Source organism: Corvus brachyrhynchos, unplaced genomic scaffold (genome assembly GCF_000691975.1).
Source record: "Corvus brachyrhynchos isolate BGI_N302 unplaced genomic scaffold, ASM69197v1 scaffold334, whole genome shotgun sequence".
NCBI classification, from domain to species: Eukaryota; Metazoa; Chordata; class Aves; order Passeriformes; family Corvidae; genus Corvus; species Corvus brachyrhynchos.
Window position 1 is genome coordinate 1,876,275 of NW_008238316.1, and position 10,286 is coordinate 1,886,560.

At 48.5% G+C, this 10,286-nt stretch overlaps 1 long non-coding RNA gene across 1 annotated transcript in view; it reads left to right on the forward strand.

Moving 5' to 3' along the window:
- The window catches only part of LOC108446645, an 8,453-nt gene extending 3,778 nt beyond the window's left edge, over positions 1-4,675 (forward strand). The window contains exons 2-3 of the long non-coding RNA XR_001861908.1: positions 1,810-1,897; positions 4,289-4,675. This is a non-coding gene — a long non-coding RNA (uncharacterized LOC108446645). The remainder of the gene's footprint in view (positions 1-1,809; positions 1,898-4,288) is intronic.
- The last annotated feature ends 5,611 nt before the right edge of the window (positions 4,676-10,286 follow it).

Sequence of the window (10,286 nt, forward strand, 5' to 3'; positions counted from 1 at the left end):
GCCAGGGCCTGCCCACCCTCCCAGGGAGGGATTTTGTCCGAGTCTCCAACCTCCATCTTAAAAGAACTGTCCCGGGCATCTCAGCAGCAAACCCAGGCAGGGAAGATGGCAATTCCCGCTGGGAATGTGAAAACATGCGGGCTTGGAATGCACAGCCTTGTCAAACAGGGGCTGGGCCCTGCCTTAAACACAGCCCTGGCTTAACCAAACCCAGCTAAGAAAAGCCTGCGGTGCTGGGGACCTGCAATTGCTGAGCTGGGCTGGGGTTGGAGGCAGATCCACCAAGGGAACAGGAATTTAAATGCAACCCAACAGCACAAAGCTGGGCTTGCACGGGCTGGCCTTGCTGCTGACAAGGGTTTGGATTGCTGGGAATAAAATATTGCCCATCAAATCTTTCCGTGACATCCCCCAGAAAAATTCCTGCATCCGTCTCATCCTGCTGCTCCAAATATGCTGAGGGAAGTTAATTAATTCTACTGAGCTTTAGATTGCTGTGTTTTATTAATCCTTCTCTGTGTTTTATTAATCCTCCTCAGCCAAGAATGCTGGAATTGCATTTTCTTACCCTTTTCCAAGCTTCTCCCATTTACACAGAGCCACCTCCAAACTAAATATTAGGGAAGTGCTTTTCAAGGCAATGCTTGGATCTGCTGGGTTTAGGTGCTGGCAGTGGGATAGGTTCCTGAAATCCCCAGTGATCCCACCACCTCTGCTCTTTGAGCTCCAGCTGACTGGGATAAATCCTGCAATGCCCTTTTCTCCGCTTCCAGGTGGAGGTGGCAGTTTGCTTTCAAAATGCAGGCAGTAAATGGAATTAACATCCTGACAGCCCCGAAGCAGCCCCTGGGAAGCTAAAAACAAGGTGCTGTTTAAAGGCTGCTGTGAGGAAAAATGGCCCCAAACTCCTGGGAAGTGCCCTGGTCCATCTTTCTCTGCTGCCCTCAGTGTGTATCCCAACGGATTTTCATCACATGGACAGCCCTGCACTCTGGGGGCTACAAAAAAAATGAGTTAAATGCTGTTATTTTTAAAAGAAATCGTTAAAAACCCCACCGTGTGAAGCCTGATTAATCAGTTGTTAACGAGATCACCATCTGCATAAAGCTGAAGCAAAAAACCTCCAGTAGAGGGAGTGACCAAATTAAAAATCCCACCTAAAGTGCCTCTGGAATTTCGTGCTGCTGGTAAAAGTCTTTATTCCTGAAATGTTTGGGAAGCAGGGAATTCTCTTGCTCACAGCCTCGTGTGTGAGGCTGACACATCCCACACTCAAAAAGCTACATTAAATATGGGAGCAGATCCAGAAAATTCCTTCTTTTTGCAGCTGTGGCTGCTGTCACCGTGCCCTCCGTCGGGATATTTGGGATGTCACGGGCATGTGTGACACCAATCACCCTGGCTGGAGGTTCAAAAGGATCCCAAAATCCCAGCTTTGATCCTCCCTGAGCTGAAGGCCAAACAGGCGCTGTATTTCCTTCCCCTGCTGGAGAAAAGTCCTGATTTATCCCAAGGATTAAAAGCTTGGGTGGCTTTTAGGAAGCCCTACAACAACAGCTTGGAGGTACCTGGGATGACGGGGCTCATCTGGCCCTGTCCCTTTTCCAATCTATCTTTATCAGTCTTCCACTGGCACCTAAAAAAGACTTTTTTTTTTTCCTCAAAGCAGCTTAAAAAAAGCTACTCCTAACCAGGGTGATGCTGAAAGAAAAAGCCCCTTTTTTTCAGTGGACTTTAAATTCCTCTTTTTCCCATCACATCTCAGTTTAATCTTCTTTTTCTGCATTGTTTGTTTTTTTTTTTCCCCAGCCAGCATCAGAACCCTGAACTGGGATTTCACAGGTGCAGTTTTAGAAGCCTGAAGTTTGACATCTCCTCACTCAAAACCTGTCCTAAGGTAAAAACCAGCATTTATTCTATTTCAAAATACGATAAGAGAAGCGGTGTTTGGGGAATGAGGAACAAGAATTGAGGGCAGTAAAAGGAAGGAAACACACAACCCCACCTAAAAATGAACTTCCAGCACTGATTTTAAACAGGGAGGTTGATAGACAATTAAATTGTCAATAATCCTTTATCTTTGTCCTTTTTTCCAGCTTCCCAATGTATTTCTTTTTTGCCTTCTGTACCCAGGCTGACCTGGCTGCCCAGTCCCGTGTCAGGTGAATTTTTGAAGCCCTATAAACTTCACAGCTGCAGCACACAAACACTTTATTTTTATTTTCCTTTTTCCCCAAGACAAACAACATAATCTCCCTTGGGGAAAACAAGAGGGCTCCAAGTTTAGCAAGCAGGCTGCAGTGATCATTAGTGCAGCACAATTTCATGGCAGGAAGTCGCCTTGGATCCCGGCTCTGCATCCCAGACATTTTATGGGCTGGACGCAGAAAGCTCGGCTGGGGAATGTTGGGGGTTTTAACAGCCGTATTTTGGGCCCATAAAATAACCAACTACAACGGTTCATTTTCACCCACACACCCAAATTGCTGGTTGGGATCACAATTTCAGGCCCCCGACACCCCTTACACAAACAGACAGCACTCACCAGCAAAAAAAAAAAAAGGCAAGGCAGGAGGGGAGGCTCGGGGGATTGGGATGGGAGTTAAAAAAACACCCAGCAAACGAGCAGCAGCTGCCTGATTATACCCTGCAGCCAGGCTCCCCAGGAAACGCTTCCCAGGATGTGCTGTCTCCCAGTTCTCCCATCTCTCCATCACCTCTGCCTTGCTGGGCTCTCCCACCCTCCAGCCCAGAGCAGCTTCCAACAGCAGCAGCAACTTTCACTTTGCTTTAGCTCTTCCCCAAGCGCCTTCCATGGTTGTTTTGGGTTGGAGGAAAATCCAAAGGTATGATCTCCTCACCCTAACAAGCACTTAGTCCTGCTTGAAATACAAATACACAGCACGGCCAAGCCAAGCTGGGAAATATTTTAGAATTTGTTGGTCATTCAGTGCAGGAAAAACAGGGAAAAAGGGAATAAACACTTGTTAGGATGATGATTTGGTGGAGCAAGTGGCATCCCAGCCCGTGGCAGGGGGTGGAACGAGAGGATCCTTCAGGTCCTTCCAAGCCAAACCATTCCATGGCTCTGTGATAAATCAAATAATACCTCTGTCCCTAAAAACTTGACACTCCTCATCACCCTCATCTTCCAAACAAGAGGATTTTAATTCCAGATTCATATTGACACAGGATGTCTCTGCTGGAAATAAACTTCCACCAAAGCTTTTCCAAACCACCTCAGGACTTCTAACAATTTCTAGCGGGGATTGGGAGCCAAATCGTTCCGAGAGCTTAAGAAAAAAAATCCCAAAATCCCAGAATCCCAGAATGGTTTGGGTTGGGAAGGACCTTAAAGCTCATCCAGACGTAGGCATGGACACCTTCCACTATGCCAGGCTGCTCCAAGCCCCAGCCAACCTGGCCTTGGACACTGCCAGGGATCCAGGGGCAGCCACAGCTTCTCTGAGTAGTGACTAATTACTCTGAGCAGTAACTCCCAAATTCCAGCTACTCAGTAACATAAATGGGATTGGAATCAAAATGAATTTTTTCTGGGATCTTCCTGAGACGAAATACCAGGCTAAGCACCCCGAGCTGCTGCCTTGGCAGGCCCTAAAGCAAGGAAAAGGGGTGCTGGGCTCGAAAGGGGCAGATTGCTGGAGCAATCCTGCATTTCCAGAAGCAATTATGTGGTGGTGATTAAGGAGGAGCTTTCTCTAATCTTTTTAAGCCTCACTTTCAGTGAGAAACTCGCACCAAGCATAGAGAGTTTTAAACATCTTAAGGTAAAAACCGGCTGTAAAATAGAGATTTAAAGGTGACTGAGCCCCTCCAGCCAGATCTTTCTGCCTGGCGTGGTCAACCTGGTCTAAAAAAAGCAGCTCCACCCTGGAGGCAGCACACTGCATCTCCTTTTTCTGCGTGTTCCCACTCCTCTGAGCCAGAGGGGAGCTCAGCTTGTAAACACAAATCCTTTGGAGTCTGCCTGGGAGAGGTGATGTTTGTCCCGAAGCCACGTCCCAGGAGCTTCTCTCCTTAAATGGATTCATCTCAGAGTGGCTCACAAAAAAGCAGCAGCTTCCTTCTGGCTTTCCTGGGCAGAGAATGTGGGGAGAAGCTGGAATCCTCTGCCCTGCCAGGAGGGGTTTTATCCTCCGGAGGGCCTCCAGCCCTGCTTCCTGGGTGGAACATGTGCACACTTGGGTGTGCAGAGCCGCTCTCTCCGGGCTCCTGCATCCTTCATCTCTCACCCAAGCTCTCTCCAAGACTGATTTTCAGTTTCCAGCCCCCAGGTTTCTCGGTTTGGATCCATCTGCAACCTTCCAGCCTCAATCTCTGTCTCCAGCAAGGCTCTGGATGAAGCCCTGACACCTTGTTCCTCTCATGGGATGCACTGCAGGAATTCTCAACAGCTTTAGAGGCTTTTTAAGGAAAACTTTAAGTTCTGTGGGTGCTGTTGCTGCTGGTGAGCCAGGGATAGGAGAGGATTTACAGATCGCTGGGTGATTTCTTTTTATTTTTAAAATGGAGGTAATTTGAACAGCAAAAGCTGCTGCTGGAAGTTTGAGGAAGGGCATCCCAGATCAACGTGCCTTGCAAGGCACCATCACTGGCACTGGTTTTCAGAGAATCCCAGACTAGTTTTGGTGGGAAGGGACCTCAAAGCCCATCCAGTGCCACCCCTGCCATGGGCAGGGACACCTTCCACTGTCCCAGGCTGCTCCAAGCCCCAATGTCCAGCCTGGCCTTGGACACTGCCAGGGATCCAGGGCCAACCCCAGCTGCTCTGGGCACCCTGTGCCAGGGCCTGCCCACCCTGCCAGGGAACAATTCCTTCCCAATATCCAACCTAATTTTTCCCCTTTGAGTTTGAACCCCCTCCAGTTCCTGCTGCAGGGTCCCTCTCAAGCTTCCCTGTGTCCCTTCAGACCCTGGAAGGAGCTGTGTGGTCTCCTCACAACCATCTCTTCCCCAGCTGAACATTCCCAGCTCTCCCAGCCTGGCTCCATAGGGGAGCTGCTCCAGTCAGGACATGCTGGAGCCTCTCCACGTCACAGCTCAGCTTCGGGGGTGCAGCGAATATCTGAATTTACTGCTAGGATGACATTCCAGCTATGAATCCATGATTCCAGCGCATTGGGGAGGTGGTGGAAAAGCAGCTGCACATCCCACTCACCAAGGTTGTGGCAGACACAATGGAAAATATTATTTCTCTATTTTTGGAGGTCTGAAATCCATGTCTAAGAGAGGGAAGAGGTGAAACGGTGTTGTGTGACATGCAGAGGTTTCTTTGTTTTAAATGTGAAATACATCTATGTATCCATATCTATCTATCTATCTATAAAAATATATAGTTGTATCCTAGGTTTTGGCATTCAATAACTACCAATAGCTACACCACCCCTGAGCTAACTGTTTGCACCACTGTGCAAAACCAGAGGATTTCTGCTATTTCTCACTCAGCTTCAATCAACGCTTTTACACTTCAGACTCTTGGTTTGGGGCGAATTTTTCTGACTTTCATGTTCCAAGACTTTCCTTTATTTCTGATCAAAGCCACACACCATGAGCTGAGCCAACCCAGAACCACCAGAATTCGTTTCCAGATAGCTCATTTTCTGCAAATCACATTACAATGGCTCCACTTACGGCGTGGTTTCCATGATTGGAAGGGAATTTAAAAGCAAACTTCAGCACTCAGCAAATCCACGGAGGTCCCATGACAAATGTAGGGAGCTAAAAGCAGCGAGGGAATGCTGAGCATGGGATGCTGCAGGCTCTGAGAGCACAGCCTGGGTTTAGTGATTCACCCTAATACTTGCCATGGAAAATGAGAAGATTTAATCTGCCTTCCCAGCACTGGATGGTCTCTCCTAAATCAGGATCGATCAACACAAGGCAGTGAAATGTGAGCCACCGAGCTGGGAAAGGCTCTGGCGTTGCTGATATTGGGTGGAGTTGGGTTGGTTTGGGTTTTTTTGAAGAATTACTCCTCTGTGGAGCACTAATCCAAACCTGAACCATGAACTCCACCACCATAAACTCTCTGACGCGCTGGGGTGGTGTCAGGAAGGAGGAGAATGGACAAAATCCCACACTGGTTTGGGTTGGAAGGGATTTAAAACCCATCCAGTTCCACAGGCAGGGGCACCTTCCACCGTCCCAGGGTGCTCCAACCTGGTCTAGGACACTTCCAGGGATGGGAAGCCCAAAAACTTTTCCAAACCTAGGAAGATGCTGAGCTGTGGAATCCAAAGGCTGGGAGAGCATCCCAGGGAAAGGCTGGGGCTGGAATTGCTGGTTGGATTTATGAAGATTTTCGGTGCTGATTCCAGAGGGCTCTCTGGGCTCGGCTCTTTCTGACTTTTATCAGGTGTGGCCTTACCATGCTTCCCTGTCTGTGTGAGTTTCCCCAGAGGAAAATCTCCTCCCCCAGTGCCATTTATTCCTGTGTGGTGTTTTAGCTGCCCAGCACCAAAATCCCAGGGTACATTTTCCATACTGATGTGCAGATCCCTGGTTTTTTGTGGTATTAATGGGAAGAGTGGTGATTTCATGAGCTGGACCAGACAGCAACTTTTCCTTGCAGAGGGCACTGACTCCCTGCTTCTCTCCCATCCTGTTGTTCCTAAAAGCCACCACCGGGAGCAACCTAACCTGCAGCTGGATCCTTCTGGAGTGCAAAGCTCAATCCTTTCGTTGTAAGAAGGATCTTCCAAGCAGAATCCCTGGATTTGGTAGGTTGTCCTACCTGCTTTTCCCCTCTTCCTCACAGCCTTCCTCCTGCAGCACATCCCTCCCTGTCCGTGCCCAAAAATGTCCCAGGAGACTCTCCTGACTCACCTGTTTTCTTTCCTAGGCAATGATTCCACCACAGGGGTTTCCAAGGCTGGAAGTGCCCTTGGAAACTGCTTGTGGAGGGCTTTGCACAGGGCTGGGAATGAGAAGAGGCTGAAAAATCAGAGAATCCCAGAGTGGTTTGGGTTGGAAGGACCTTAAAGCCCATCCAGTGCCACGGGCAGGGACACCTCCCACTGTCCCAGGCTGCTCCAAGCCCCAATGTCCAGCCTGGCCTTTGACACTCCAGAGACAGCCACAGCTTTCCTGTGTCACCACCCTCCCAGGGAACAATTCCTTCCCAATACCTCACCTAAATCTGCCCTTCTCTAACATTTTTTGAATATTTTAGCCCAGTCTAAGCATGAGCCGGTCAACCTCCGAGCACAGGACTGTCTGCCCAGTGTCTGCCTGGGTCTCTCATGTGTGAGAGAAGATCTGTGGAGCAGCAAGGAACACATTTGTTGAACTCTCCCCAGTGTGCAGCCTGTGCCCCTTCAGAACACTCAGAAGTAGAAACGCTAAAGGGAAAAAAACCCCTCCCTTTTTATAGCCTACTGTCTCGTTGAAAGTGATTTATGAAACGGAGCTTCCTGCCCACCCAGTGCACAGAACAAATACAGACAGAGCTTTGAAATAGCTGCAGCACTGTGCTATTTTCAGTAATATTTAGCTCAGACTTAGCCAAGAAAGCCCTCTAAGCTCAGCAGACAGACATAAAAAGAAACGCTCTTTCTGCATTTTTGTGTGTGCGTGCGTCTATTTTGGGTTTTGCTCCTCTTTTCTCCGGTTCCATGTCTGACTATCAGGGCAGCCCCAGCTCATGGGAGCGGCCTAAGCTCAGTGCTCAGCACCAGCAGCAGCTCTGGAGCACATGCCTCTTCTTCAGTGCCTTCATAACCATCAGCCTGTGCTTGAATTGAGACCTTTTATTTATTGTAGTGGAACTGATCTCTGCTCCCTGTGACAGGGGCAGCACTCAGGGAATGGCTGTGTCAGGGGAGGGGCAGGCGGATATTGAGAAAAGGGGGTGGTCAGGCACTGCCCAGGCTCCCCAGGGAATGGGGGGTCCCAGCCCCAAGGCTGCCAGAGCTCCAGGAGCATTTGGACAGCGCTGCCAGGGATGCCCAGGGTGGGACTGTTGGGGTGTCTGGGCAGGCTGGATGATCCCTGTGGGTCTCTCCCAGCTCAGGAGATCCCACGATTCCATGATAACTTGTTGAACTCAGTCCCTTCAATAGCAGTGGAAAGTGTTGCACGAGTGGATCATATTTTGTGTGTGTGTGTGTTTAGGAAGCCCCATTTTCCTTTTCCGTAGCTGAGATTTTGTCTTGTCACGAGATGTCCCCTGTCACAGGTGGCACCAGGATGGCAGTGGGAGGACACTGTCCAGGCCATCGCCAACTGTCTTTTCTTTCACCCTTACCTGCCAAATCTGAGCCGTGACTTGTTTTCACAGTTATGCTGGGAAGAAAAGATAAAACCAAGCCTAAACCCAAGTCCTTTAGGCTTGCCAAGTCCATCTCTCCTGCCCTCATCACAATATAAACTCAAATTAAACACACAGTGAGAGTTCACCAGGATGCTCTTCCCTTTTCCCTGGCAATTTGGAGGTGCAGTGTTATTTTTTGCATGAGGTGGATTTGTATTTGTAACGGCCTGATGATTTCGGATGGCTGCAGAGCTCCAGCATCCTCTTCCAGCCAGGAAGTTTTTGGGATGGGATATGGCAAAACATCCCCTTGGCTTGTGCTGACCTTGCTGCTCCTGGTTCTGTGTCTCACGCCTGGCTTTTGTGGCATATACAGCAGATGCAACCCAAGCTGTCCCAGAGCACCCTGTCAGCTCCTGCCCCGCTGGGAATTCATTTTCCTTGTCAGGAATCCTCGTTCCTGCAGGAAACTCTCACTTGAGCAGTTCTGGCATGGGTGGGTGCTGGCAGGATCACAGCATTGCTCCAGACTAAGTGCTCTGGGTGCTGTCTGCTTCTGGATATCTGGATCCTAAATGTAATCCAGAGTTTGTCCTAACTCCATGGAAGTTTGGGGTTCTCCTCAGAAATTTGTGGGATTCATCAGCATTTCAGTTTCCAACTATGTTTGGAGTTCTCCTTGGAAATTTGTGGGATTCATCAGCATTTCAGTCTCCAACTACTCCATCTCACAACCTATGGAATATCTGCAAAGCTTCCCAGCTCATCCCAGTTCACACACATAGATTTCCCTCTCATTTTCCTGCTTCCAGTTGCTTTTGTTATCCTCCAAAAGCTCTGGGATCTGTCTCCCTGACAAAAGAGACGTCAGTGGGGCAAAACTCTCCCGAAATCTCCTCGTGAGCCAGAAAGGTCCCCCTCCCTGGTGTTCCCACGCTGTTAACACGTGGTTTGCTTCTTGTGGTTGGCTTTGGAGATCAAATCCATGTGCTGGGGTAGGAAATGCTGGGGAAGGTCCGTTTCTCAGGATGCTCCATCAGACGGGATCCTTTAGAACATACATTAAAAATACATCAAACAAACCCATTATTATGGTTCCCCTGCTCATTCTGAAAACACCACCGGTGACAAGGACTCAGGATTTGTGTCGGTGTTGCCTTGAAATTAAATAAAACCCCCTACCCAAGTAGGACTCCAAAAACAAACCTTCCAAAATGATGTTTGAAAATGAAAAACACTGTGTTATTTTGGTTTGATGATGTATTATCCAGCTGCAAAGTCAGATTTAATAAATGAGACTCCACTAGATAGAAAAATGAGTCATGATATTGAATTTCCATCCTCCCCACAACAGGACAGGTCACTTCTGTCACTTCATTCTTCCACCTAAGCAAACTTTTTACTGTGCTTTTCCCTTATTTGGGAATCATTTGGGATGTGTGCAGGTTACTTTTACTCTAAGAAAGAGGATAAGAATTTCAAAGGCAGCAGCTCCAGAGCCTGGGTATAATGGGACGAGCTCAGGAATAAATGGGATGAGCCCAGGTGTAACAGGATGTTTGGTCCTCAACCCCATAATCACAAGAAATCGCTCCTCATCCATGACTAAAATCCTGATTTCCAGCCTTCCTGCCGCATTCCTCAGTGGGACACATGGCTCCTTACACATGGCTGTTTTCCTTTCTCCTCCTAGCCCAGGAAAACCTTCGATCCAGCCTTTCTGTCATGCATTAGGAACTCCACAAACATGTTTATTTAAGTACCAAACCACATGAGCTCAGCATTATTCCACGGCTCCAGCACACATAAATTACAATGGATTGTGCGGGAGCACCTTTGATCCGGGAAAGCCCACACTGAATTCCCTTGGAGGAGGCTCAGAGCACTGAATGCTCCTTGTCTCCCTCTCCTCTCATCCCTGATTTTGGATTGCTTGCTCTGTCTGCACCACAGGCTACAAGGAAAGCAAGCACAAGGAGTAGCCCTAGGAAAATCAGGCTATTCCATGATTCCA